General features: G+C 54.5%; 52 non-coding genes across 52 annotated transcripts; 41 read left to right on the top strand and 11 right to left on the bottom strand.

Moving 5' to 3' along the window:
• The first annotated feature begins 53 nt into the window (after window positions 1–53).
• Trnai-aau (transfer RNA isoleucine (anticodon AAU)) lies at window positions 54–127 on the top strand. Its single transcript has one exon. It is a non-coding gene; the product is annotated as a tRNA-Ile (tRNA).
• Window positions 128–728: 601 nt separating this feature from the next.
• Trnag-ucc (transfer RNA glycine (anticodon UCC)) lies at window positions 729–800 on the bottom strand. The gene has a single exon. It is a non-coding gene; the product is annotated as a tRNA-Gly (tRNA).
• A 341-nt stretch (window positions 801–1,141) lies between these two features.
• Trnag-gcc (transfer RNA glycine (anticodon GCC)) lies at window positions 1,142–1,212 on the top strand. The gene has a single exon. It is a non-coding gene; the product is annotated as a tRNA-Gly (tRNA).
• Window positions 1,213–1,593: 381 nt separating this feature from the next.
• On the top strand, window positions 1,594–1,666 carry Trnam-cau (transfer RNA methionine (anticodon CAU)). Its single transcript has one exon. It is a non-coding gene; the product is annotated as a tRNA-Met (tRNA).
• Window positions 1,667–1,962: 296 nt separating this feature from the next.
• Window positions 1,963–2,034, top strand: Trnae-uuc (transfer RNA glutamic acid (anticodon UUC)). The gene has a single exon. It is a non-coding gene; the product is annotated as a tRNA-Glu (tRNA).
• Window positions 2,035–2,232: 198 nt separating this feature from the next.
• Trnai-aau (transfer RNA isoleucine (anticodon AAU)) lies at window positions 2,233–2,306 on the top strand. Its single transcript has one exon. It is a non-coding gene; the product is annotated as a tRNA-Ile (tRNA).
• A 601-nt stretch (window positions 2,307–2,907) lies between these two features.
• Trnag-ucc (transfer RNA glycine (anticodon UCC)) lies at window positions 2,908–2,979 on the bottom strand. Its single transcript has one exon. It is a non-coding gene; the product is annotated as a tRNA-Gly (tRNA).
• A 341-nt stretch (window positions 2,980–3,320) lies between these two features.
• Trnag-gcc (transfer RNA glycine (anticodon GCC)) lies at window positions 3,321–3,391 on the top strand. Its single transcript has one exon. It is a non-coding gene; the product is annotated as a tRNA-Gly (tRNA).
• Window positions 3,392–3,772: 381 nt separating this feature from the next.
• Window positions 3,773–3,845, top strand: Trnam-cau (transfer RNA methionine (anticodon CAU)). Its single transcript has one exon. It is a non-coding gene; the product is annotated as a tRNA-Met (tRNA).
• Window positions 3,846–4,141: 296 nt separating this feature from the next.
• Trnae-uuc (transfer RNA glutamic acid (anticodon UUC)) lies at window positions 4,142–4,213 on the top strand. Its single transcript has one exon. It is a non-coding gene; the product is annotated as a tRNA-Glu (tRNA).
• A 198-nt stretch (window positions 4,214–4,411) lies between these two features.
• Window positions 4,412–4,485, top strand: Trnai-aau (transfer RNA isoleucine (anticodon AAU)). Its single transcript has one exon. It is a non-coding gene; the product is annotated as a tRNA-Ile (tRNA).
• Window positions 4,486–5,086: 601 nt separating this feature from the next.
• Window positions 5,087–5,158, bottom strand: Trnag-ucc (transfer RNA glycine (anticodon UCC)). The gene has a single exon. It is a non-coding gene; the product is annotated as a tRNA-Gly (tRNA).
• A 341-nt stretch (window positions 5,159–5,499) lies between these two features.
• On the top strand, window positions 5,500–5,570 carry Trnag-gcc (transfer RNA glycine (anticodon GCC)). The gene has a single exon. It is a non-coding gene; the product is annotated as a tRNA-Gly (tRNA).
• A 381-nt stretch (window positions 5,571–5,951) lies between these two features.
• Trnam-cau (transfer RNA methionine (anticodon CAU)) lies at window positions 5,952–6,024 on the top strand. The gene has a single exon. It is a non-coding gene; the product is annotated as a tRNA-Met (tRNA).
• Window positions 6,025–6,320: 296 nt separating this feature from the next.
• Trnae-uuc (transfer RNA glutamic acid (anticodon UUC)) lies at window positions 6,321–6,392 on the top strand. Its single transcript has one exon. It is a non-coding gene; the product is annotated as a tRNA-Glu (tRNA).
• A 198-nt stretch (window positions 6,393–6,590) lies between these two features.
• Window positions 6,591–6,664, top strand: Trnai-aau (transfer RNA isoleucine (anticodon AAU)). The gene has a single exon. It is a non-coding gene; the product is annotated as a tRNA-Ile (tRNA).
• Window positions 6,665–7,265: 601 nt separating this feature from the next.
• On the bottom strand, window positions 7,266–7,337 carry Trnag-ucc (transfer RNA glycine (anticodon UCC)). Its single transcript has one exon. It is a non-coding gene; the product is annotated as a tRNA-Gly (tRNA).
• Window positions 7,338–7,678: 341 nt separating this feature from the next.
• Window positions 7,679–7,749, top strand: Trnag-gcc (transfer RNA glycine (anticodon GCC)). Its single transcript has one exon. It is a non-coding gene; the product is annotated as a tRNA-Gly (tRNA).
• Window positions 7,750–8,130: 381 nt separating this feature from the next.
• Window positions 8,131–8,203, top strand: Trnam-cau (transfer RNA methionine (anticodon CAU)). Its single transcript has one exon. It is a non-coding gene; the product is annotated as a tRNA-Met (tRNA).
• Window positions 8,204–8,499: 296 nt separating this feature from the next.
• Window positions 8,500–8,571, top strand: Trnae-uuc (transfer RNA glutamic acid (anticodon UUC)). Its single transcript has one exon. It is a non-coding gene; the product is annotated as a tRNA-Glu (tRNA).
• Window positions 8,572–8,769: 198 nt separating this feature from the next.
• Window positions 8,770–8,843, top strand: Trnai-aau (transfer RNA isoleucine (anticodon AAU)). Its single transcript has one exon. It is a non-coding gene; the product is annotated as a tRNA-Ile (tRNA).
• Window positions 8,844–9,444: 601 nt separating this feature from the next.
• On the bottom strand, window positions 9,445–9,516 carry Trnag-ucc (transfer RNA glycine (anticodon UCC)). The gene has a single exon. It is a non-coding gene; the product is annotated as a tRNA-Gly (tRNA).
• A 341-nt stretch (window positions 9,517–9,857) lies between these two features.
• Window positions 9,858–9,928, top strand: Trnag-gcc (transfer RNA glycine (anticodon GCC)). Its single transcript has one exon. It is a non-coding gene; the product is annotated as a tRNA-Gly (tRNA).
• A 381-nt stretch (window positions 9,929–10,309) lies between these two features.
• Window positions 10,310–10,382, top strand: Trnam-cau (transfer RNA methionine (anticodon CAU)). The gene has a single exon. It is a non-coding gene; the product is annotated as a tRNA-Met (tRNA).
• Window positions 10,383–10,678: 296 nt separating this feature from the next.
• Trnae-cuc (transfer RNA glutamic acid (anticodon CUC)) lies at window positions 10,679–10,750 on the top strand. The gene has a single exon. It is a non-coding gene; the product is annotated as a tRNA-Glu (tRNA).
• Window positions 10,751–10,948: 198 nt separating this feature from the next.
• Window positions 10,949–11,022, top strand: Trnai-aau (transfer RNA isoleucine (anticodon AAU)). Its single transcript has one exon. It is a non-coding gene; the product is annotated as a tRNA-Ile (tRNA).
• A 591-nt stretch (window positions 11,023–11,613) lies between these two features.
• Window positions 11,614–11,685, bottom strand: Trnag-ucc (transfer RNA glycine (anticodon UCC)). Its single transcript has one exon. It is a non-coding gene; the product is annotated as a tRNA-Gly (tRNA).
• A 341-nt stretch (window positions 11,686–12,026) lies between these two features.
• Trnag-gcc (transfer RNA glycine (anticodon GCC)) lies at window positions 12,027–12,097 on the top strand. Its single transcript has one exon. It is a non-coding gene; the product is annotated as a tRNA-Gly (tRNA).
• A 381-nt stretch (window positions 12,098–12,478) lies between these two features.
• On the top strand, window positions 12,479–12,551 carry Trnam-cau (transfer RNA methionine (anticodon CAU)). The gene has a single exon. It is a non-coding gene; the product is annotated as a tRNA-Met (tRNA).
• A 296-nt stretch (window positions 12,552–12,847) lies between these two features.
• On the top strand, window positions 12,848–12,919 carry Trnae-cuc (transfer RNA glutamic acid (anticodon CUC)). Its single transcript has one exon. It is a non-coding gene; the product is annotated as a tRNA-Glu (tRNA).
• A 198-nt stretch (window positions 12,920–13,117) lies between these two features.
• Window positions 13,118–13,191, top strand: Trnai-aau (transfer RNA isoleucine (anticodon AAU)). Its single transcript has one exon. It is a non-coding gene; the product is annotated as a tRNA-Ile (tRNA).
• Window positions 13,192–13,782: 591 nt separating this feature from the next.
• Window positions 13,783–13,854, bottom strand: Trnag-ucc (transfer RNA glycine (anticodon UCC)). The gene has a single exon. It is a non-coding gene; the product is annotated as a tRNA-Gly (tRNA).
• Window positions 13,855–14,195: 341 nt separating this feature from the next.
• Window positions 14,196–14,266, top strand: Trnag-gcc (transfer RNA glycine (anticodon GCC)). Its single transcript has one exon. It is a non-coding gene; the product is annotated as a tRNA-Gly (tRNA).
• A 381-nt stretch (window positions 14,267–14,647) lies between these two features.
• On the top strand, window positions 14,648–14,720 carry Trnam-cau (transfer RNA methionine (anticodon CAU)). Its single transcript has one exon. It is a non-coding gene; the product is annotated as a tRNA-Met (tRNA).
• Window positions 14,721–15,016: 296 nt separating this feature from the next.
• Window positions 15,017–15,088, top strand: Trnae-uuc (transfer RNA glutamic acid (anticodon UUC)). The gene has a single exon. It is a non-coding gene; the product is annotated as a tRNA-Glu (tRNA).
• A 198-nt stretch (window positions 15,089–15,286) lies between these two features.
• On the top strand, window positions 15,287–15,360 carry Trnai-aau (transfer RNA isoleucine (anticodon AAU)). Its single transcript has one exon. It is a non-coding gene; the product is annotated as a tRNA-Ile (tRNA).
• Window positions 15,361–15,951: 591 nt separating this feature from the next.
• Trnag-ucc (transfer RNA glycine (anticodon UCC)) lies at window positions 15,952–16,023 on the bottom strand. The gene has a single exon. It is a non-coding gene; the product is annotated as a tRNA-Gly (tRNA).
• A 341-nt stretch (window positions 16,024–16,364) lies between these two features.
• On the top strand, window positions 16,365–16,435 carry Trnag-gcc (transfer RNA glycine (anticodon GCC)). Its single transcript has one exon. It is a non-coding gene; the product is annotated as a tRNA-Gly (tRNA).
• A 381-nt stretch (window positions 16,436–16,816) lies between these two features.
• On the top strand, window positions 16,817–16,889 carry Trnam-cau (transfer RNA methionine (anticodon CAU)). Its single transcript has one exon. It is a non-coding gene; the product is annotated as a tRNA-Met (tRNA).
• Window positions 16,890–17,185: 296 nt separating this feature from the next.
• On the top strand, window positions 17,186–17,257 carry Trnae-uuc (transfer RNA glutamic acid (anticodon UUC)). Its single transcript has one exon. It is a non-coding gene; the product is annotated as a tRNA-Glu (tRNA).
• A 198-nt stretch (window positions 17,258–17,455) lies between these two features.
• On the top strand, window positions 17,456–17,529 carry Trnai-aau (transfer RNA isoleucine (anticodon AAU)). Its single transcript has one exon. It is a non-coding gene; the product is annotated as a tRNA-Ile (tRNA).
• A 601-nt stretch (window positions 17,530–18,130) lies between these two features.
• Trnag-ucc (transfer RNA glycine (anticodon UCC)) lies at window positions 18,131–18,202 on the bottom strand. Its single transcript has one exon. It is a non-coding gene; the product is annotated as a tRNA-Gly (tRNA).
• Window positions 18,203–18,543: 341 nt separating this feature from the next.
• Window positions 18,544–18,614, top strand: Trnag-gcc (transfer RNA glycine (anticodon GCC)). The gene has a single exon. It is a non-coding gene; the product is annotated as a tRNA-Gly (tRNA).
• Window positions 18,615–18,995: 381 nt separating this feature from the next.
• On the top strand, window positions 18,996–19,068 carry Trnam-cau (transfer RNA methionine (anticodon CAU)). Its single transcript has one exon. It is a non-coding gene; the product is annotated as a tRNA-Met (tRNA).
• A 296-nt stretch (window positions 19,069–19,364) lies between these two features.
• On the top strand, window positions 19,365–19,436 carry Trnae-uuc (transfer RNA glutamic acid (anticodon UUC)). Its single transcript has one exon. It is a non-coding gene; the product is annotated as a tRNA-Glu (tRNA).
• Window positions 19,437–19,634: 198 nt separating this feature from the next.
• Trnai-aau (transfer RNA isoleucine (anticodon AAU)) lies at window positions 19,635–19,708 on the top strand. The gene has a single exon. It is a non-coding gene; the product is annotated as a tRNA-Ile (tRNA).
• A 601-nt stretch (window positions 19,709–20,309) lies between these two features.
• Window positions 20,310–20,381, bottom strand: Trnag-ucc (transfer RNA glycine (anticodon UCC)). The gene has a single exon. It is a non-coding gene; the product is annotated as a tRNA-Gly (tRNA).
• A 341-nt stretch (window positions 20,382–20,722) lies between these two features.
• Trnag-gcc (transfer RNA glycine (anticodon GCC)) lies at window positions 20,723–20,793 on the top strand. The gene has a single exon. It is a non-coding gene; the product is annotated as a tRNA-Gly (tRNA).
• A 381-nt stretch (window positions 20,794–21,174) lies between these two features.
• On the top strand, window positions 21,175–21,247 carry Trnam-cau (transfer RNA methionine (anticodon CAU)). The gene has a single exon. It is a non-coding gene; the product is annotated as a tRNA-Met (tRNA).
• A 296-nt stretch (window positions 21,248–21,543) lies between these two features.
• Trnae-uuc (transfer RNA glutamic acid (anticodon UUC)) lies at window positions 21,544–21,615 on the top strand. Its single transcript has one exon. It is a non-coding gene; the product is annotated as a tRNA-Glu (tRNA).
• Window positions 21,616–21,813: 198 nt separating this feature from the next.
• Window positions 21,814–21,887, top strand: Trnai-aau (transfer RNA isoleucine (anticodon AAU)). Its single transcript has one exon. It is a non-coding gene; the product is annotated as a tRNA-Ile (tRNA).
• Window positions 21,888–22,488: 601 nt separating this feature from the next.
• Trnag-ucc (transfer RNA glycine (anticodon UCC)) lies at window positions 22,489–22,560 on the bottom strand. The gene has a single exon. It is a non-coding gene; the product is annotated as a tRNA-Gly (tRNA).
• Between the last annotated feature and the right edge of the window lie 143 nt (window positions 22,561–22,703).

Below are 22,703 nucleotides of genomic sequence, written 5' to 3'. Positions count from 1 at the left end.
ATGGCTTCATGCCACACGGTTCCAGCGTAGGGCTGAGCAACTGCATCTGTCGAGGCCCGTTAGCTCAGTTGGTTAGAGCGTCGTGCTAATAACGCGAAGGTCGTGGGTTCGATCCCCCCACGGGCCACTACGCTTTTACTACTACGAAAAGGCAGCGCCGATTTCAGCTGGCGAGTGTGATGACCAAAAGATCATCACCCTGCGTGGAAGTTGACAGAGGTTCCGAACCCGACCTGTCGGGAAGCGCTACAGCATTCACTCGCCAATGGCCATAGTGTGCTCAATACACTGGTTCTCAACCGATAAAGAGAAAATGAAAGGAAATGTCCGATTGCCGATGCGTAACAACTTTGGCCCTTGTCAGTACTTGGGCGGGTGAGTGCATCGGAACACAGGGTACTGTTGGCAGTTTTACTTCGTATTTTTCTTTCTCCTTTATTTTCGGAGCCACAGCCCGATTCGGTCATGGAGACGCCACCGTGAAATGAAGGGGCGTGCCGTGTGTCCATCGCCTCGCCTCGCCTCTCCTTACCTCTCTCAGTCGTTTCTCGTGCTTGTTGTTTTGATATAGGCCGATTTGAGAGCGTCAGCTCTCGCGTCAGCCGAGCAAAGTCGAGACAAGTCGAGACACACTACAGGCTGGTCTGCAGCGAGTAACAGGGAGGGGAAAAAAACATTAATTTCAAGGCGCGTGGCAAAAGTACTCAAACGCGAAATTAAAAGCCTGCTGCGGTGGCCGGGAATCGAACCCGGATCAACTGCTTGGAAGGCAACTATGCTGACCATTACACCACCACCGCACAAGCGAGCGCCCCGGCGCCGCACTGTGTCGGCTTCCCGCCTGTCGGCAGCGGCCGAAGGTGGTGGTACCTGGCAGGCGCATTTCGAGGTAGGCTAGGGGAGCACATCCAGACGCATTCGGACAGCATATCCGCGCACATTTCGCATCCTTTGGCAAGAGTCGGCTCCGGCGACGCAAGAGTACCCAGAGGATCGCGTTCTGGCGGCGATTTTAAGCAGTACAGTGCAGGGTTCAGCGTCTGCAGCATCTTCTCGACAGAATGCTATGGCGCTTGACGACAGTCCCACTTTCCCTCAAGACAACTGCTCGGGAAGCAGCGCGAAGTTGCTACCGCCCGGAGCATCGGTGGTTCAGTGGTAGAATGCTCGCCTGCCACGCGGGCGGCCCGGGTTCGATTCCCGGCCGATGCATCATTTTGCTTTTCCCGCGGTAATGCTGCCGTGTGGCTTGCGCGCTTTACATGCACGATCCACAAGAATGTATAGCTGGATTCCTTTGAGAAGAACCGAGAACGCAGCACTAGCGGGTCCCCACTGGGACGCTCGCATCATGTTCTACAGACTAGCGTCGGCCTGGCCTCACAAGTTGCTGTGTCCAGGTGCCTCCGAGGCACTGAACTTTAACGACAAGGAGTGCTGCCTATCGTTGCAAAAGCTGCAGCAACACCGCAATCAACTGGGCCGGCAATGCACGTGTAGCAAACAGAACACGTTATCCAGGAAGTACAGTGTCTTCACGTCTAACATTGGGTGTGGTACTTACCCAGCTTCCAGGACAAACGCTTCACCGGTGCCTCGGTAGCGCAGTAGGCAGCGCGTAAGTCTCATAATCTTAAGGTCGTGAGTTCGATCCTCACCCGGGGCATTTAATTTTCTGTGACCGATGGTGGTGCTGTTGCTAGGACCCCAATTTATTTCTTGTTTGTTATCCACAACGCTTCAGCGGGAAAATGTTTACTTCCTGTTATTGCTACTTACAGCTTCCCTTTTCCTCTTCTCCCAGCAGAGCATGAAGCCAAAAGCATTGCTCTGAGACGTTTGAGGTGCGCGCCTTGCCAGTCAGCATGCGCAAAGATGCTCGCAAAGAGAGATGGGCGCCGACGCGGGAATCGGCACGAAATGGGCCAAGGGGCCGTCCGAACCGTCGAAGAAATGCACACATCCGGTGTGGTCTAGTGGCTAGGATACCTGGCTTTCACCCAGGAGGCCCGGGTTCGATTCCCGGTACCGGAACGGAATTTTTTCCACACTAATCGTGACGAGTTTGAGCTGTCAGAGCTGCCGTTTCCCGTCCTGCGAGCAATATAGCTACTGCTTCGTGACAGTCAGCAGGATATAGACGAGGGAAGCAGACACACGACTGCCATAGAAATGGTGTATGGCTTCATGCCACACGGTTCCAGCGTAGGGCTGAGCAACTGCATCTGTCGAGGCCCGTTAGCTCAGTTGGTTAGAGCGTCGTGCTAATAACGCGAAGGTCGTGGGTTCGATCCCCCCACGGGCCACTACGCTTTTACTACTACGAAAAGGCAGCGCCGATTTCAGCTGGCGAGTGTGATGACCAAAAGATCATCACCCTGCGTGGAAGTTGACAGAGGTTCCGAACCCGACCTGTCGGGAAGCGCTACAGCATTCACTCGCCAATGGCCATAGTGTGCTCAATACACTGGTTCTCAACCGATAAAGAGAAAATGAAAGGAAATGTCCGATTGCCGATGCGTAACAACTTTGGCCCTTGTCAGTACTTGGGCGGGTGAGTGCATCGGAACACAGGGTACTGTTGGCAGTTTTACTTCGTATTTTTCTTTCTCCTTTATTTTCGGAGCCACAGCCCGATTCGGTCATGGAGACGCCACCGTGAAATGAAGGGGCGTGCCGTGTGTCCATCGCCTCGCCTCGCCTCTCCTTACCTCTCTCAGTCGTTTCTCGTGCTTGTTGTTTTGATATAGGCCGATTTGAGAGCGTCAGCTCTCGCGTCAGCCGAGCAAAGTCGAGACAAGTCGAGACACACTACAGGCTGGTCTGCAGCGAGTAACAGGGAGGGGAAAAAAACATTAATTTCAAGGCGCGTGGCAAAAGTACTCAAACGCGAAATTAAAAGCCTGCTGCGGTGGCCGGGAATCGAACCCGGATCAACTGCTTGGAAGGCAACTATGCTGACCATTACACCACCACCGCACAAGCGAGCGCCCCGGCGCCGCACTGTGTCGGCTTCCCGCCTGTCGGCAGCGGCCGAAGGTGGTGGTACCTGGCAGGCGCATTTCGAGGTAGGCTAGGGGAGCACATCCAGACGCATTCGGACAGCATATCCGCGCACATTTCGCATCCTTTGGCAAGAGTCGGCTCCGGCGACGCAAGAGTACCCAGAGGATCGCGTTCTGGCGGCGATTTTAAGCAGTACAGTGCAGGGTTCAGCGTCTGCAGCATCTTCTCGACAGAATGCTATGGCGCTTGACGACAGTCCCACTTTCCCTCAAGACAACTGCTCGGGAAGCAGCGCGAAGTTGCTACCGCCCGGAGCATCGGTGGTTCAGTGGTAGAATGCTCGCCTGCCACGCGGGCGGCCCGGGTTCGATTCCCGGCCGATGCATCATTTTGCTTTTCCCGCGGTAATGCTGCCGTGTGGCTTGCGCGCTTTACATGCACGATCCACAAGAATGTATAGCTGGATTCCTTTGAGAAGAACCGAGAACGCAGCACTAGCGGGTCCCCACTGGGACGCTCGCATCATGTTCTACAGACTAGCGTCGGCCTGGCCTCACAAGTTGCTGTGTCCAGGTGCCTCCGAGGCACTGAACTTTAACGACAAGGAGTGCTGCCTATCGTTGCAAAAGCTGCAGCAACACCGCAATCAACTGGGCCGGCAATGCACGTGTAGCAAACAGAACACGTTATCCAGGAAGTACAGTGTCTTCACGTCTAACATTGGGTGTGGTACTTACCCAGCTTCCAGGACAAACGCTTCACCGGTGCCTCGGTAGCGCAGTAGGCAGCGCGTAAGTCTCATAATCTTAAGGTCGTGAGTTCGATCCTCACCCGGGGCATTTAATTTTCTGTGACCGATGGTGGTGCTGTTGCTAGGACCCCAATTTATTTCTTGTTTGTTATCCACAACGCTTCAGCGGGAAAATGTTTACTTCCTGTTATTGCTACTTACAGCTTCCCTTTTCCTCTTCTCCCAGCAGAGCATGAAGCCAAAAGCATTGCTCTGAGACGTTTGAGGTGCGCGCCTTGCCAGTCAGCATGCGCAAAGATGCTCGCAAAGAGAGATGGGCGCCGACGCGGGAATCGGCACGAAATGGGCCAAGGGGCCGTCCGAACCGTCGAAGAAATGCACACATCCGGTGTGGTCTAGTGGCTAGGATACCTGGCTTTCACCCAGGAGGCCCGGGTTCGATTCCCGGTACCGGAACGGAATTTTTTCCACACTAATCGTGACGAGTTTGAGCTGTCAGAGCTGCCGTTTCCCGTCCTGCGAGCAATATAGCTACTGCTTCGTGACAGTCAGCAGGATATAGACGAGGGAAGCAGACACACGACTGCCATAGAAATGGTGTATGGCTTCATGCCACACGGTTCCAGCGTAGGGCTGAGCAACTGCATCTGTCGAGGCCCGTTAGCTCAGTTGGTTAGAGCGTCGTGCTAATAACGCGAAGGTCGTGGGTTCGATCCCCCCACGGGCCACTACGCTTTTACTACTACGAAAAGGCAGCGCCGATTTCAGCTGGCGAGTGTGATGACCAAAAGATCATCACCCTGCGTGGAAGTTGACAGAGGTTCCGAACCCGACCTGTCGGGAAGCGCTACAGCATTCACTCGCCAATGGCCATAGTGTGCTCAATACACTGGTTCTCAACCGATAAAGAGAAAATGAAAGGAAATGTCCGATTGCCGATGCGTAACAACTTTGGCCCTTGTCAGTACTTGGGCGGGTGAGTGCATCGGAACACAGGGTACTGTTGGCAGTTTTACTTCGTATTTTTCTTTCTCCTTTATTTTCGGAGCCACAGCCCGATTCGGTCATGGAGACGCCACCGTGAAATGAAGGGGCGTGCCGTGTGTCCATCGCCTCGCCTCGCCTCTCCTTACCTCTCTCAGTCGTTTCTCGTGCTTGTTGTTTTGATATAGGCCGATTTGAGAGCGTCAGCTCTCGCGTCAGCCGAGCAAAGTCGAGACAAGTCGAGACACACTACAGGCTGGTCTGCAGCGAGTAACAGGGAGGGGAAAAAAACATTAATTTCAAGGCGCGTGGCAAAAGTACTCAAACGCGAAATTAAAAGCCTGCTGCGGTGGCCGGGAATCGAACCCGGATCAACTGCTTGGAAGGCAACTATGCTGACCATTACACCACCACCGCACAAGCGAGCGCCCCGGCGCCGCACTGTGTCGGCTTCCCGCCTGTCGGCAGCGGCCGAAGGTGGTGGTACCTGGCAGGCGCATTTCGAGGTAGGCTAGGGGAGCACATCCAGACGCATTCGGACAGCATATCCGCGCACATTTCGCATCCTTTGGCAAGAGTCGGCTCCGGCGACGCAAGAGTACCCAGAGGATCGCGTTCTGGCGGCGATTTTAAGCAGTACAGTGCAGGGTTCAGCGTCTGCAGCATCTTCTCGACAGAATGCTATGGCGCTTGACGACAGTCCCACTTTCCCTCAAGACAACTGCTCGGGAAGCAGCGCGAAGTTGCTACCGCCCGGAGCATCGGTGGTTCAGTGGTAGAATGCTCGCCTGCCACGCGGGCGGCCCGGGTTCGATTCCCGGCCGATGCATCATTTTGCTTTTCCCGCGGTAATGCTGCCGTGTGGCTTGCGCGCTTTACATGCACGATCCACAAGAATGTATAGCTGGATTCCTTTGAGAAGAACCGAGAACGCAGCACTAGCGGGTCCCCACTGGGACGCTCGCATCATGTTCTACAGACTAGCGTCGGCCTGGCCTCACAAGTTGCTGTGTCCAGGTGCCTCCGAGGCACTGAACTTTAACGACAAGGAGTGCTGCCTATCGTTGCAAAAGCTGCAGCAACACCGCAATCAACTGGGCCGGCAATGCACGTGTAGCAAACAGAACACGTTATCCAGGAAGTACAGTGTCTTCACGTCTAACATTGGGTGTGGTACTTACCCAGCTTCCAGGACAAACGCTTCACCGGTGCCTCGGTAGCGCAGTAGGCAGCGCGTAAGTCTCATAATCTTAAGGTCGTGAGTTCGATCCTCACCCGGGGCATTTAATTTTCTGTGACCGATGGTGGTGCTGTTGCTAGGACCCCAATTTATTTCTTGTTTGTTATCCACAACGCTTCAGCGGGAAAATGTTTACTTCCTGTTATTGCTACTTACAGCTTCCCTTTTCCTCTTCTCCCAGCAGAGCATGAAGCCAAAAGCATTGCTCTGAGACGTTTGAGGTGCGCGCCTTGCCAGTCAGCATGCGCAAAGATGCTCGCAAAGAGAGATGGGCGCCGACGCGGGAATCGGCACGAAATGGGCCAAGGGGCCGTCCGAACCGTCGAAGAAATGCACACATCCGGTGTGGTCTAGTGGCTAGGATACCTGGCTTTCACCCAGGAGGCCCGGGTTCGATTCCCGGTACCGGAACGGAATTTTTTCCACACTAATCGTGACGAGTTTGAGCTGTCAGAGCTGCCGTTTCCCGTCCTGCGAGCAATATAGCTACTGCTTCGTGACAGTCAGCAGGATATAGACGAGGGAAGCAGACACACGACTGCCATAGAAATGGTGTATGGCTTCATGCCACACGGTTCCAGCGTAGGGCTGAGCAACTGCATCTGTCGAGGCCCGTTAGCTCAGTTGGTTAGAGCGTCGTGCTAATAACGCGAAGGTCGTGGGTTCGATCCCCCCACGGGCCACTACGCTTTTACTACTACGAAAAGGCAGCGCCGATTTCAGCTGGCGAGTGTGATGACCAAAAGATCATCACCCTGCGTGGAAGTTGACAGAGGTTCCGAACCCGACCTGTCGGGAAGCGCTACAGCATTCACTCGCCAATGGCCATAGTGTGCTCAATACACTGGTTCTCAACCGATAAAGAGAAAATGAAAGGAAATGTCCGATTGCCGATGCGTAACAACTTTGGCCCTTGTCAGTACTTGGGCGGGTGAGTGCATCGGAACACAGGGTACTGTTGGCAGTTTTACTTCGTATTTTTCTTTCTCCTTTATTTTCGGAGCCACAGCCCGATTCGGTCATGGAGACGCCACCGTGAAATGAAGGGGCGTGCCGTGTGTCCATCGCCTCGCCTCGCCTCTCCTTACCTCTCTCAGTCGTTTCTCGTGCTTGTTGTTTTGATATAGGCCGATTTGAGAGCGTCAGCTCTCGCGTCAGCCGAGCAAAGTCGAGACAAGTCGAGACACACTACAGGCTGGTCTGCAGCGAGTAACAGGGAGGGGAAAAAAACATTAATTTCAAGGCGCGTGGCAAAAGTACTCAAACGCGAAATTAAAAGCCTGCTGCGGTGGCCGGGAATCGAACCCGGATCAACTGCTTGGAAGGCAACTATGCTGACCATTACACCACCACCGCACAAGCGAGCGCCCCGGCGCCGCACTGTGTCGGCTTCCCGCCTGTCGGCAGCGGCCGAAGGTGGTGGTACCTGGCAGGCGCATTTCGAGGTAGGCTAGGGGAGCACATCCAGACGCATTCGGACAGCATATCCGCGCACATTTCGCATCCTTTGGCAAGAGTCGGCTCCGGCGACGCAAGAGTACCCAGAGGATCGCGTTCTGGCGGCGATTTTAAGCAGTACAGTGCAGGGTTCAGCGTCTGCAGCATCTTCTCGACAGAATGCTATGGCGCTTGACGACAGTCCCACTTTCCCTCAAGACAACTGCTCGGGAAGCAGCGCGAAGTTGCTACCGCCCGGAGCATCGGTGGTTCAGTGGTAGAATGCTCGCCTGCCACGCGGGCGGCCCGGGTTCGATTCCCGGCCGATGCATCATTTTGCTTTTCCCGCGGTAATGCTGCCGTGTGGCTTGCGCGCTTTACATGCACGATCCACAAGAATGTATAGCTGGATTCCTTTGAGAAGAACCGAGAACGCAGCACTAGCGGGTCCCCACTGGGACGCTCGCATCATGTTCTACAGACTAGCGTCGGCCTGGCCTCACAAGTTGCTGTGTCCAGGTGCCTCCGAGGCACTGAACTTTAACGACAAGGAGTGCTGCCTATCGTTGCAAAAGCTGCAGCAACACCGCAATCAACTGGGCCGGCAATGCACGTGTAGCAAACAGAACACGTTATCCAGGAAGTACAGTGTCTTCACGTCTAACATTGGGTGTGGTACTTACCCAGCTTCCAGGACAAACGCTTCACCGGTGCCTCGGTAGCGCAGTAGGCAGCGCGTAAGTCTCATAATCTTAAGGTCGTGAGTTCGATCCTCACCCGGGGCATTTAATTTTCTGTGACCGATGGTGGTGCTGTTGCTAGGACCCCAATTTATTTCTTGTTTGTTATCCACAACGCTTCAGCGGGAAAATGTTTACTTCCTGTTATTGCTACTTACAGCTTCCCTTTTCCTCTTCTCCCAGCAGAGCATGAAGCCAAAAGCATTGCTCTGAGACGTTTGAGGTGCGCGCCTTGCCAGTCAGCATGCGCAAAGATGCTCGCAAAGAGAGATGGGCGCCGACGCGGGAATCGGCACGAAATGGGCCAAGGGGCCGTCCGAACCGTCGAAGAAATGCACACATCCGGTGTGGTCTAGTGGCTAGGATACCTGGCTTTCACCCAGGAGGCCCGGGTTCGATTCCCGGTACCGGAACGGAATTTTTTCCACACTAATCGTGACGAGTTTGAGCTGTCAGAGCTGCCGTTTCCCGTCCTGCGAGCAATATAGCTACTGCTTCGTGACAGTCAGCAGGATATAGACGAGGGAAGCAGACACACGACTGCCATAGAAATGGTGTATGGCTTCATGCCACACGGTTCCAGCGTAGGGCTGAGCAACTGCATCTGTCGAGGCCCGTTAGCTCAGTTGGTTAGAGCGTCGTGCTAATAACGCGAAGGTCGTGGGTTCGATCCCCCCACGGGCCACTACGCTTTTACTACTACGAAAAGGCAGCGCCGATTTCAGCTGGCGAGTGTGATGACCAAAAGATCATCACCCTGCGTGGAAGTTGACAGAGGTTCCGAACCCGACCTGTCGGGAAGCGCTACAGCATTCACTCGCCAATGGCCATAGTGTGCTCAATACACTGGTTCTCAACCGATAAAGAGAAAATGAAAGGAAATGTCCGATTGCCGATGCGTAACAACTTTGGCCCTTGTCAGTACTTGGGCGGGTGAGTGCATCGGAACACAGGGTACTGTTGGCAGTTTTACTTCGTATTTTTCTTTCTCCTTTATTTTCGGAGCCACAGCCCGATTCGGTCATGGAGACGCCACCGTGAAATGAAGGGGCGTGCCGTGTGTCCATCGCCTCGCCTCGCCTCTCCTTACCTCTCTCAGTCGTTTCTCGTGCTTGTTGTTTTGATATAGGCCGATTTGAGAGCGTCAGCTCTCGCGTCAGCCGAGCAAAGTCGAGACAAGTCGAGACACACTACAGGCTGGTCTGCAGCGAGTAACAGGGAGGGGAAAAAAACATTAATTTCAAGGCGCGTGGCAAAAGTACTCAAACGCGAAATTAAAAGCCTGCTGCGGTGGCCGGGAATCGAACCCGGATCAACTGCTTGGAAGGCAACTATGCTGACCATTACACCACCACCGCACAAGCGAGCGCCCAGGCGCCGCACTGTGTCGGCTTCCCGCCTGTCGGCAGCGGCCGAAGGTGGTGGTACCTGGCAGGCGCATTTCGAGGTAGGCTAGGGGAGCACATCCAGACGCATTCGGACAGCATATCCGCGCACATTTCGCATCCTTTGGCAAGAGTCGGCTCCGGCGACGCAAGAGTACCCAGAGGATCGCGTTCTGGCGGCGATTTTAAGCAGTACAGTGCAGGGTTCAGCGTCTGCAGCATCTTCTCGACAGAATGCTATGGCGCTTGACGACAGTCCCACTTTCCCTCAAGACAACTGCTCGGGAAGCAGCGCGAAGTTGCTACCGCCCGGAGCATCGGTGGTTCAGTGGTAGAATGCTCGCCTGCCACGCGGGCGGCCCGGGTTCGATTCCCGGCCGATGCATCATTTTGCTTTTCCCGCGGTAATGCTGCCGTGTGGCTTGCGCGCTTTACATGCACGATCCACAAGAATGTATAGCTGGATTCCTTTGAGAAGAACCGAGAACGCAGCACTAGCGGGTCCCCACTGGGACGCTCGCATCATGTTCTACAGACTAGCGTCGGCCTGGCCTCACAAGTTGCTGTGTCCAGGTGCCTCCGAGGCACTGAACTTTAACGACAAGGAGTGCTGCCTATCGTTGCAAAAGCTGCAGCAACACCGCAATCAACTGGGCCGGCAATGCACGTGTAGCAAACAGAACACGTTATCCAGGAAGTACAGTGTCTTCACGTCTAACATTGGGTGTGGTACTTACCCAGCTTCCAGGACAAACGCTTCACCGGTGCCTCGGTAGCGCAGTAGGCAGCGCGTAAGTCTCATAATCTTAAGGTCGTGAGTTCGATCCTCACCCGGGGCATTTAATTTTCTGTGACCGATGGTGGTGCTGTTGCTAGGACCCCAATTTATTTCTTGTTTGTTATCCACAACGCTTCAGCGGGAAAATGTTTACTTCCTGTTATTGCTACTTACAGCTTCCCTTTTCCTCTTCTCCCAGCAGAGCATGAAGCCAAAAGCATTGCTCTGAGACGTTTGAGGTGCGCGCCTTGCCAGTCAGCATGCGCAAAGATGCTCGCAAAGAGAGATGGGCGCCGACGCGGGAATCGGCACGAAATGGGCCAAGGGGCCGTCCGAACCGTCGAAGAAATGCACACATCCGGTGTGGTCTAGTGGCTAGGATACCTGGCTCTCACCCAGGAGGCCCGGGTTCGATTCCCGGTACCGGAACGGAATTTTTTCCACACTAATCGTGACGAGTTTGAGCTGTCAGAGCTGCCGTTTCCCGTCCTGCGAGCAATATAGCTACTGCTTCGTGACAGTCAGCAGGATATAGACGAGGGAAGCAGACACACGACTGCCATAGAAATGGTGTATGGCTTCATGCCACACGGTTCCAGCGTAGGGCTGAGCAACTGCATCTGTCGAGGCCCGTTAGCTCAGTTGGTTAGAGCGTCGTGCTAATAACGCGAAGGTCGTGGGTTCGATCCCCCCACGGGCCACTACGCTTTTACTACTACGAAAAGGCAGCGCCGATTTCAGCTGGCGAGTGTGATGACCAAAAGATCATCACCCTGCGTGGAAGTTGACAGAGGTTCCGAACCCGACCTGTCGGGAAGCGCTACAGCATTCACTCGCCAATGGCCATAGTGTGCTCAATACACTGGTTCTCAACCGATAAAGAGAAAATGAAAGGAAATGTCCGATTGCCGATGCGTAACAACTTTGGCCCTTGTCAGTACTTGGGCGGGTGAGTGCATCGGAACACAGGGTACTGTTGGCAGTTTTACTTCGTATTTTTCTTTCTCCTTTATTTTCGGAGCCACAGCCCGATTCGGTCATGGAGACGCCACCGTGAAATGAAGGGGCGTGCCGTGTGTCCATCGCCTCGCCTCGCCTCTCCTTACCTCTCTCAGTCGTTTCTCGTGCTTGTTGTTTTGATATAGGCCGATTTGAGAGCGTCAGCTCTCGCGTCAGCCGAGCAAAGTCGAGACACACTACAGGCTGGTCTGCAGCGAGTAACAGGGAGGGGAAAAAAACATTAATTTCAAGGCGCGTGGCAAAAGTACTCAAACGCGAAATTAAATGCCTGCTGCGGTGGCCGGGAATCGAACCCGGATCAACTGCTTGGAAGGCAACTATGCTGACCATTACACCACCACCGCACAAGCGAGCGCCCCGGCGCCGCACTGTGTCGGCTTCCCGCCTGTCGGCAGCGGCCGAAGGTGGTGGTACCTGGCAGGCGCATTTCGAGGTAGGCTAGGGGAGCACATCCAGACGCATTCGGACAGCATATCCGCGCACATTTCGCAATCTTTGGCAAGAGTCGGCTCCGGCGACGCAAGAGTACCCAGAGGATCGCGTTCTGGCGGCGATTTTAAGCAGTACAGTGCAGGGTTCAGCGTCTGCAGCATCTTCTCGACAGAATGCTATGGCGCTTGACGACAGTCCCACTTTCCCTCAAGACAACTGCTCGGGAAGCAGCGCGAAGTTGCTACCGCCCGGAGCATCGGTGGTTCAGTGGTAGAATGCTCGCCTGCCACGCGGGCGGCCCGGGTTCGATTCCCGGCCGATGCATCATTTTGCTTTTCCCGCGGTAATGCTGCCGTGTGGCTTGCGCGCTTTACATGCACGATCCACAAGAATGTATAGCTGGATTCCTTTGAGAAGAACCGAGAACGCAGCACTAGCGGGTCCCCACTGGGACGCTCGCATCATGTTCTACAGACTAGCGTCGGCCTGGCCTCACAAGTTGCTGTGTCCAGGTGCCTCCGAGGCACTGAACTTTAACGACAAGGAGTGCTGCCTATCGTTGCAAAAGCTGCAGCAACACCGCAATCAACTGGGCCGGCAATGCACGTGTAGCAAACAGAACACGTTATCCAGGAAGTACAGTGTCTTCACGTCTAACATTGGGTGTGGTACTTACCCAGCTTCCAGGACAAACGCTTCACCGGTGCCTCGGTAGCGCAGTAGGCAGCGCGTAAGTCTCATAATCTTAAGGTCGTGAGTTCGATCCTCACCCGGGGCATTTAATTTTCTGTGACCGATGGTGGTGCTGTTGCTAGGACCCCAATTTATTTCTTGATTGTTATCCACAACGCTTCAGCGGGAAAATGTTTACTTCCTGTTATTGCTACTTACAGCTTCCCTTTTCCTCTTCTCCCAGCAGAGCATGAAGCCAAAAGCATTGCTCTGAGACGTTTGAGGTGCGCGCCTTGCCAGTCAGCATGCGCAAAGATGCTCGCAAAGAGAGATGGGCGCCGACGCGGGAATCGGCACGAAATGGGCCAAGGGGCCGTCCGAACCGTCGAAGAAATGCACACATCCGGTGTGGTCTAGTGGCTAGGATACCTGGCTCTCACCCAGGAGGCCCGGGTTCGATTCCCGGTACCGGAACGGAATTTTTTCCACACTAATCGTGACGAGTTTGAGCTGTCAGAGCTGCCGTTTCCCGTCCTGCGAGCAATATAGCTACTGCTTCGTGACAGTCAGCAGGATATAGACGAGGGAAGCAGACACACGACTGCCATAGAAATGGTGTATGGCTTCATGCCACACGGTTCCAGCGTAGGGCTGAGCAACTGCATCTGTCGAGGCCCGTTAGCTCAGTTGGTTAGAGCGTCGTGCTAATAACGCGAAGGTCGTGGGTTCGATCCCCCCACGGGCCACTACGCTTTTACTACTACGAAAAGGCAGCGCCGATTTCAGCTGGCGAGTGTGATGACCAAAAGATCATCACCCTGCGTGGAAGTTGACAGAGGTTCCGAACCCGACCTGTCGGGAAGCGCTACAGCATTCACTCGCCAATGGCCATAGTGTGCTCAATACACTGGTTCTCAACCGATAAAGAGAAAATGAAAGGAAATGTCCGATTGCCGATGCGTAACAACTTTGGCCCTTGTCAGTACTTGGGCGGGTGAGTGCATCGGAACACAGGGTACTGTTGGCAGTTTTACTTCGTATTTTTCTTTCTCCTTTATTTTCGGAGCCACAGCCCGATTCGGTCATGGAGACGCCACCGTGAAATGAAGGGGCGTGCCGTGTGTCCATCGCCTCGCCTCGCCTCTCCTTACCTCTCTCAGTCGTTTCTCGTGCTTGTTGTTTTGATATAGGCCGATTTGAGAGCGTCAGCTCTCGCGTCAGCCGAGCAAAGTCGAGACACACTACAGGCTGGTCTGCAGCGAGTAACAGGGAGGGGAAAAAAACATTAATTTCAAGGCGCGTGGCAAAAGTACTCAAACGCGAAATTAAATGCCTGCTGCGGTGGCCGGGAATCGAACCCGGATCAACTGCTTGGAAGGCAACTATGCTGACCATTACACCACCACCGCACAAGCGAGCGCCCCGGCGCCGCACTGTGTCGGCTTCCCGCCTGTCGGCAGCGGCCGAAGGTGGTGGTACCTGGCAGGCGCATTTCGAGGTAGGCTAGGGGAGCACATCCAGACGCATTCGGACAGCATATCCGCGCACATTTCGCAATCTTTGGCAAGAGTCGGCTCCGGCGACGCAAGAGTACCCAGAGGATCGCGTTCTGGCGGCGATTTTAAGCAGTACAGTGCAGGGTTCAGCGTCTGCAGCATCTTCTCGACAGAATGCTATGGCGCTTGACGACAGTCCCACTTTCCCTCAAGACAACTGCTCGGGAAGCAGCGCGAAGTTGCTACCGCCCGGAGCATCGGTGGTTCAGTGGTAGAATGCTCGCCTGCCACGCGGGCGGCCCGGGTTCGATTCCCGGCCGATGCATCATTTTGCTTTTCCCGCGGTAATGCTGCCGTGTGGCTTGCGCGCTTTACATGCACGATCCACAAGAATGTATAGCTGGATTCCTTTGAGAAGAACCGAGAACGCAGCACTAGCGGGTCCCCACTGGGACGCTCGCATCATGTTCTACAGACTAGCGTCGGCCTGGCCTCACAAGTTGCTGTGTCCAGGTGCCTCCGAGACACTGAACTTTAACGACAAGGAGTGCTGCCTATCGTTGCAAAAGCTGCAGCAACACCGCAATCAACTGGGCCGGCAATGCACGTGTAGCAAACAGAACACGTTATCCAGGAAGTACAGTGTCTTCACGTCTAACATTGGGTGTGGTACTTACCCAGCTTCCAGGACAAACGCTTCACCGGTGCCTCGGTAGCGCAGTAGGCAGCGCGTAAGTCTCATAATCTTAAGGTCGTGAGTTCGATCCTCACCCGGGGCATTTAATTTTCTGTGACCGATGGTGGTGCTGTTGCTAGGACCCCAATTTATTTCTTGTTTGTTATCCACAACGCTTCAGCGGGAAAATGTTTACTTCCTGTTATTGCTACTTACAGCTTCCCTTTTCCTCTTCTCCCAGCAGAGCATGAAGCCAAAAGCATTGCTCTGAGACGTTTGAGGTGCGCGCCTTGCCAGTCAGCATGCGCAAAGATGCTCGCAAAGAGAGATGGGCGCCGACGCGGGAATCGGCACGAAATGGGCCAAGGGGCCGTCCGAACCGTCGAAGAAATGCACACATCCGGTGTGGTCTAGTGGCTAGGATACCTGGCTTTCACCCAGGAGGCCCGGGTTCGATTCCCGGTACCGGAACGGAATTTTTTCCACACTAATCGTGACGAGTTTGAGCTGTCAGAGCTGCCGTTTCCCGTCCTGCGAGCAATATAGCTACTGCTTCGTGACAGTCAGCAGGATATAGACGAGGGAAGCAGACACACGACTGCCATAGAAATGGTGTATGGCTTCATGCCACACGGTTCCAGCGTAGGGCTGAGCAACTGCATCTGTCGAGGCCCGTTAGCTCAGTTGGTTAGAGCGTCGTGCTAATAACGCGAAGGTCGTGGGTTCGATCCCCCCACGGGCCACTACGCTTTTACTACTACGAAAAGGCAGCGCCGATTTCAGCTGGCGAGTGTGATGACCAAAAGATCATCACCCTGCGTGGAAGTTGACAGAGGTTCCGAACCCGACCTGTCGGGAAGCGCTACAGCATTCACTCGCCAATGGCCATAGTGTGCTCAATACACTGGTTCTCAACCGATAAAGAGAAAATGAAAGGAAATGTCCGATTGCCGATGCGTAACAACTTTGGCCCTTGTCAGTACTTGGGCGGGTGAGTGCATCGGAACACAGGGTACTGTTGGCAGTTTTACTTCGTATTTTTCTTTCTCCTTTATTTTCGGAGCCACAGCCCGATTCGGTCATGGAGACGCCACCGTGAAATGAAGGGGCGTGCCGTGTGTCCATCGCCTCGCCTCGCCTCTCCTTACCTCTCTCAGTCGTTTCTCGTGCTTGTTGTTTTGATATAGGCCGATTTGAGAGCGTCAGCTCTCGCGTCAGCCGAGCAAAGTCGAGACACACTACAGGCTGGTCTGCAGCGAGTAACAGGGAGGGGAAAAAAACATTAATTTCAAGGCGCGTGGCAAAAGTACTCAAACGCGAAATTAAAAGCCTGCTGCGGTGGCCGGGAATCGAACCCGGATCAACTGCTTGGAAGGCAACTATGCTGACCATTACACCACCACCGCACAAGCGAGCGCCCCGGCGCCGCACTGTGTCGGCTTCCCGCCTGTCGGCAGCGGCCGAAGGTGGTGGTACCTGGCAGGCGCATTTCGAGGTAGGCTAGGGGAGCACATCCAGACGCATTCGGACAGCATATCCGCGCACATTTCGCATCCTTTGGCAAGAGTCGGCTCCGGCGACGCAAGAGTACCCAGAGGATCGCGTTCTGGCGGCGATTTTAAGCAGTACAGTGCAGGGTTCAGCGTCTGCAGCATCTTCTCGACAGAATGCTATGGCGCTTGACGACAGTCCCACTTTCCCTCAAGACAACTGCTCGGGAAGCAGCGCGAAGTTGCTACCGCCCGGAGCATCGGTGGTTCAGTGGTAGAATGCTCGCCTGCCACGCGGGCGGCCCGGGTTCGATTCCCGGCCGATGCATCATTTTGCTTTTCCCGCGGTAATGCTGCCGTGTGGCTTGCGCGCTTTACATGCACGATCCACAAGAATGTATAGCTGGATTCCTTTGAGAAGAACCGAGAACGCAGCACTAGCGGGTCCCCACTGGGACGCTCGCATCATGTTCTACAGACTAGCGTCGGCCTGGCCTCACAAGTTGCTGTGTCCAGGTGCCTCCGAGGCACTGAACTTTAACGACAAGGAGTGCTGCCTATCGTTGCAAAAGCTGCAGCAACACCGCAATCAACTGGGCCGGCAATGCACGTGTAGCAAACAGAACACGTTATCCAGGAAGTACAGTGTCTTCACGTCTAACATTGGGTGTGGTACTTACCCAGCTTCCAGGACAAACGCTTCACCGGTGCCTCGGTAGCGCAGTAGGCAGCGCGTAAGTCTCATAATCTTAAGGTCGTGAGTTCGATCCTCACCCGGGGCATTTAATTTTCTGTGACCGATGGTGGTGCTGTTGCTAGGACCCCAATTTATTTCTTGTTTGTTATCCACAACGCTTCAGCGGGAAAATGTTTACTTCCTGTTATTGCTACTTACAGCTTCCCTTTTCCTCTTCTCCCAGCAGAGCATGAAGCCAAAAGCATTGCTCTGAGACGTTTGAGGTGCGCGCCTTGCCAGTCAGCATGCGCAAAGATGCTCGCAAAGAGAGATGGGCGCCGACGCGGGAATCGGCACGAAATGGGCCAAGGGGCCGTCCGAACCGTCGAAGAAATGCACACATCCGGTGTGGTCTAGTGGCTAGGATACCTGGCTTTCACCCAGGAGGCCCGGGTTCGATTCCCGGTACCGGAACGGAATTTTTTCCACACTAATCGTGACGAGTTTGAGCTGTCAGAGCTGCCGTTTCCCGTCCTGCGAGCAATATAGCTACTGCTTCGTGACAGTCAGCAGGATATAGACGAGGGAAGCAGACACACGACTGCCATAGAAATGGTGTATGGCTTCATGCCACACGGTTCCAGCGTAGGGCTGAGCAACTGCATCTGTCGAGGCCCGTTAGCTCAGTTGGTTAGAGCGTCGTGCTAATAACGCGAAGGTCGTGGGTTCGATCCCCCCACGGGCCACTACGCTTTTACTACTACGAAAAGGCAGCGCCGATTTCAGCTGGCGAGTGTGATGACCAAAAGATCATCACCCTGCGTGGAAGTTGACAGAGGTTCCGAACCCGACCTGTCGGGAAGCGCTACAGCATTCACTCGCCAATGGCCATAGTGTGCTCAATACACTGGTTCTCAACCGATAAAGAGAAAATGAAAGGAAATGTCCGATTGCCGATGCGTAACAACTTTGGCCCTTGTCAGTACTTGGGCGGGTGAGTGCATCGGAACACAGGGTACTGTTGGCAGTTTTACTTCGTATTTTTCTTTCTCCTTTATTTTCGGAGCCACAGCCCGATTCGGTCATGGAGACGCCACCGTGAAATGAAGGGGCGTGCCGTGTATCCATCGCCTCGCCTCGCCTCTCCTTACCTGTCTCAGTCGTTTCTCGTGCTTGTTGTTTTGATATAGGCCGATTTGAGAGCGTCAGCTCTCGCGTCAGCCGAGCAAAGTCGAGACAAGTCGAGACACACTACAGGCTGGTCTGCAGCGAGTAACAGGGAGGGGAAAAAAACATTAATTTCAAGGCGCGTGGCAAAAGTACTCAAACGCGAAATTAAAAGCCTGCTGCGGTGGCCGGGAATCGAACCCGGATCAACTGCTTGGAAGGCAACTATGCTGACCATTACACCACCACCGCACAAGCGAGCGCCCCGGCGCCGCACTGTGTCGGCTTCCCGCCTGTCGGCAGCGGCCGAAGGTGGTGGTACCTGGCAGGCGCATTTCGAGGTAGGCTAGGGGAGCACATCCAGACGCATTCGGACAGCATATCCGCGCACATTTCGCATCCTTTGGCAAGAGTCGGCTCCGGCGACGCAAGAGTACCCAGAGGATCGCGTTCTGGCGGCGATTTTAAGCAGTACAGTGCAGGGTTCAGCGTCTGCAGCATCTTCTCGACAGAATGCTATGGCGCTTGACGACAGTCCCACTTTCCCTCAAGACAACTGCTCGGGAAGCAGCGCGAAGTTGCTACCGCCCGGAGCATCGGTGGTTCAGTGGTAGAATGCTCGCCTGCCACGCGGGCGGCCCGGGTTCGATTCCCGGCCGATGCATCATTTTGCTTTTCCCGCGGTAATGCTGCCGTGTGGCTTGCGCGCTTTACATGCGCGATCCACAAGAATGTATAGCTGGATTCCTTTGAGAAGAACCGAGAACGCAGCACTAGCGGGTCCCCACTGGGACGCTCGCATCATGTTCTACAGACTAGCGTCGGCCTGGCCTCACAAGTTGCTGTGTCCAGGTGCCTCCGAGGCACTGAACTTTAACGACAAGGAGTGCTGCCTATCGTTGCAAAAGCTGCAGCAACACCGCAATCAACTGGGCCGGCAATGCACGTGTAGCAAACAGAACACGTTATCCAGGAAGTACAGTGTCTTCACGTCTAACATTGGGTGTGGTACTTACCCAGCTTCCAGGACAAACGCTTCACCGGTGCCTCGGTAGCGCAGTAGGCAGCGCGTAAGTCTCATAATCTTAAGGTCGTGAGTTCGATCCTCACCCGGGGCATTTAATTTTCTGTGACCGATGGTGGTGCTGTTGCTAGGACCCCAATTTATTTCTTGTTTGTTATCCACAACGCTTCAGCGGGAAAATGTTTACTTCCTGTTATTGCTACTTACAGCTTCCCTTTTCCTCTTCTCCCAGCAGAGCATGAAGCCAAAAGCATTGCTCTGAGACGTTTGAGGTGCGCGCCTTGCCAGTCAGCATGCGCAAAGATGCTCGCAAAGAGAGATGGGCGCCGACGCGGGAATCGGCACGAAATGGGCCAAGGGGCCGTCCGAACCGTCGAAGAAATGCACACATCCGGTGTGGTCTAGTGGCTAGGATACCTGGCTTTCACCCAGGAGGCCCGGGTTCGATTCCCGGTACCGGAACGGAATTTTTTCCACACTAATCGTGACGAGTTTGAGCTGTCAGAGCTGCCGTTTCCCGTCCTGCGAGCAATATAGCTACTGCTTCGTGACAGTCAGCAGGATATAGACGAGGGAAGCAGACACACGACTGCCATAGAAATGGTGTATGGCTTCATGCCACACGGTTCCAGCGTAGGGCTGAGCAACTGCATCTGTCGAGGCCCGTTAGCTCAGTTGGTTAGAGCGTGGTGCTAATAACGCGAAGGTCGTGGGTTCGATCCCCCCACGGGCCACTACGCTTTTACTACTACGAAAAGGCAGCGCCGATTTCAGCTGGCGAGTGTGATGACCAAAAGATCATCACCCTGCGTGGAAGTTGACAGAGGTTCCGAACCCGACCTGTCGGGAAGCGCTACAGCATTCACTCGCCAATGGCCATAGTGTGCTCAATACACTGGTTCTCAACCGATAAAGAGAAAATGAAAGGAAATGTCCGATTGCCGATGCGTAACAACTTTGGCCCTTGTCAGTACTTGGACGGGTGAGTGCATCGGAACACAGGGTACTGTTGGCAGTTTTACTTCGTATTTTTCTTTCTCCTTTATTTTCGGAGCCACAGCCCGATTCGGTCATGGAGACGCCACCGTGAAATGAAGGGGCGTGCCGTGTGTCCATCGCCTCGCCTCGCCTCTCCTTACCTCTCTCAGTCGTTTCTCGTGCTTGTTGTTTTGATATAGGCCGATTTGAGAGCGTCAGCTCTCGCGTCAGCCGAGCAAAGTCGAGACAAGTCGAGACACACTACAGGCTGGTCTGCAGCGAGTAACAGGGAGGGGAAAAAAACATTAATTTCAAGGCGCGTGGCAAAAGTACTCAAACGCGAAATTAAAAGCCTGCTGCGGTGGCCGGGAATCGAACCCGGATCAACTGCTTGGAAGGCAACTATGCTGACCATTACACCACCACCGCACAAGCGAGCGCCCCGGCGCCGCACTGTGTCGGCTTCCCGCCTGTCGGCAGCGGCCGAAGGTGGTGGTACCTGGCAGGCGCATTTCGAGGTAGGCTAGGGGAGCACATCCAGACGCATTCGGACAGCATATCCGCGCACATTTCGCATCCTTTGGCAAGAGTCGGCTCCGGCGACGCAAGAGTACCCAGAGGATCGCGTTCTGGCGGCGATTTTAAGCAGTACAGTGCAGGGTTCAGCGTCTGCAGCATCTTCTCGACAGAATGCTATGGCGCTTGACGACAGTCCCACTTTCCCTCAAGACAACTGCTCGGGAAGCAGCGCGAAGTTGCTACCGCCCGGAGCATCGGTGGTTCAGTGGTAGAATGCTCGCCTGCCACGCGGGCGGCCCGGGTTCGATTCCCGGCCGATGCATCATTTTGCTTTTCCCGCGGTAATGCTGCCGTGTGGCTTGCGCGCTTTACATGCACGATCCACAAGAATGTATAGCTGGATTCCTTTGAGAAGAACCGAGAACGCAGCACTAGCGGGTCCCCACTGGGACGCTCGCATCATGTTCTACAGACTAGCGTCGGCCTGGCCTCACAAGTTGCTGTGTCCAGGTGCCTCCGAGGCACTGAACTTTAACGACAAGGAGTGCTGCCTATCGTTGCAAAAGCTGCAGCAACACCGCAATCAACTGGGCCGGCAATGCACGTGTAGCAAACAGAACACGTTATCCAGGAAGTACAGTGTCTTCACGTCTAACATTGGGTGTGGTACTTACCCAGCTTCCAGGACAAACGCTTCACCGGTGCCTCGGTAGCGCAGTAGGCAGCGCGTAAGTCTCATAATCTTAAGGTCGTGAGTTCGATCCTCACCCGGGGCATTTAATTTTCTGTGACCGATGGTGGTGCTGTTGCTAGGACCCCAATTTATTTCTTGTTTGTTATCCACAACGCTTCAGCGGGAAAATGTTTACTTCCTGTTATTGCTACTTACAGCTTCCCTTTTCCTCTTCTCCCAGCAGAGCATGAAGCCAAAAGCATTGCTCTGAGACGTTTGAGGTGCGCGCCTTGCCAGTCAGCATGCGCAAAGATGCTCGCAAAGAGAGATGGGCGCCGACGCGGGAATCGGCACGAAATGGGCCAAGGGGCCGTCCGAACCGTCGAAGAAATGCACACATCCGGTGTGGTCTAGTGGCTAGGATACCTGGCTTTCACCCAGGAGGCCCGGGTTCGATTCCCGGTACCGGAACGGAATTTTTTCCACACTAATCGTGACGAGTTTGAGCTGTCAGAGCTGCCGTTTCCCGTCCTGCGAGCAATATAGCTACTGCTTCGTGACAGTCAGCAGGATATAGACGAGGGAAGCAGACACACGACTGCCATAGAAATGGTGTATGGCTTCATGCCACACGGTTCCAGCGTAGGGCTGAGCAACTGCATCTGTCGAGGCCCGTTAGCTCAGTTGGTTAGAGCGTCGTGCTAATAACGCGAAGGTCGTGGGTTCGATCCCCCCACGGGCCACTACGCTTTTACTACTACGAAAAGGCAGCGCCGATTTCAGCTGGCGAGTGTGATGACCAAAAGATCATCACCCTGCGTGGAAGTTGACAGAGGTTCCGAACCCGACCTGTCGGGAAGCGCTACAGCATTCACTCGCCAATGGCCATAGTGTGCTCAATACACTGGTTCTCAACCGATAAAGAGAAAATGAAAGGAAATGTCCGATTGCCGATGCGTAACAACTTTGGCCCTTGTCAGTACTTGGGCGGGTGAGTGCATCGGAACACAGGGTACTGTTGGCAGTTTTACTTCGTATTTTTCTTTCTCCTTTATTTTCGGAGCCACAGCCCGATTCGGTCATGGAGACGCCACCGTGAAATGAAGGGGCGTGCCGTGTGTCCATCGCCTCGCCTCGCCTCTCCTTACCTCTCTCAGTCGTTTCTCGTGCTTGTTGTTTTGATATAGGCCGATTTGAGAGCGTCAGCTCTCGCGTCAGCCGAGCAAAGTCGAGACAAGTCGAGACACACTACAGGCTGGTCTGCAGCGAGTAACAGGGAGGGGAAAAAAACATTAATTTCAAGGCGCGTGGCAAAAGTACTCAAACGCGAAATTAAAAGCCTGCTGCGGTGGCCGGGAATCGAACCCGGATCAACTGCTTGGAAGGCAACTATGCTGACCATTACACCACCACCGCACAAGCGAGCGCCCCGGCGCCGCACTGTGTCGGCTTCCCGCCTGTCGGCAGCGGCCGAAGGTGGTGGTACCTGGCAGGCGCATTTCGAGGTAGGCTAGGGGAGCACATCCAGACGCATTCGGACAGCATATCCGCGCACATTT

This window comes from Schistocerca gregaria, chromosome 2, assembly GCF_023897955.1.
Source record: "Schistocerca gregaria isolate iqSchGreg1 chromosome 2, iqSchGreg1.2, whole genome shotgun sequence".
Classification (NCBI taxonomy): Eukaryota; Metazoa; Arthropoda; class Insecta; order Orthoptera; family Acrididae; genus Schistocerca; species Schistocerca gregaria.
The sequence above is the reverse complement of the archived record's forward strand: the minus strand, read 5'-3'. Positions and strand labels throughout refer to the sequence as shown.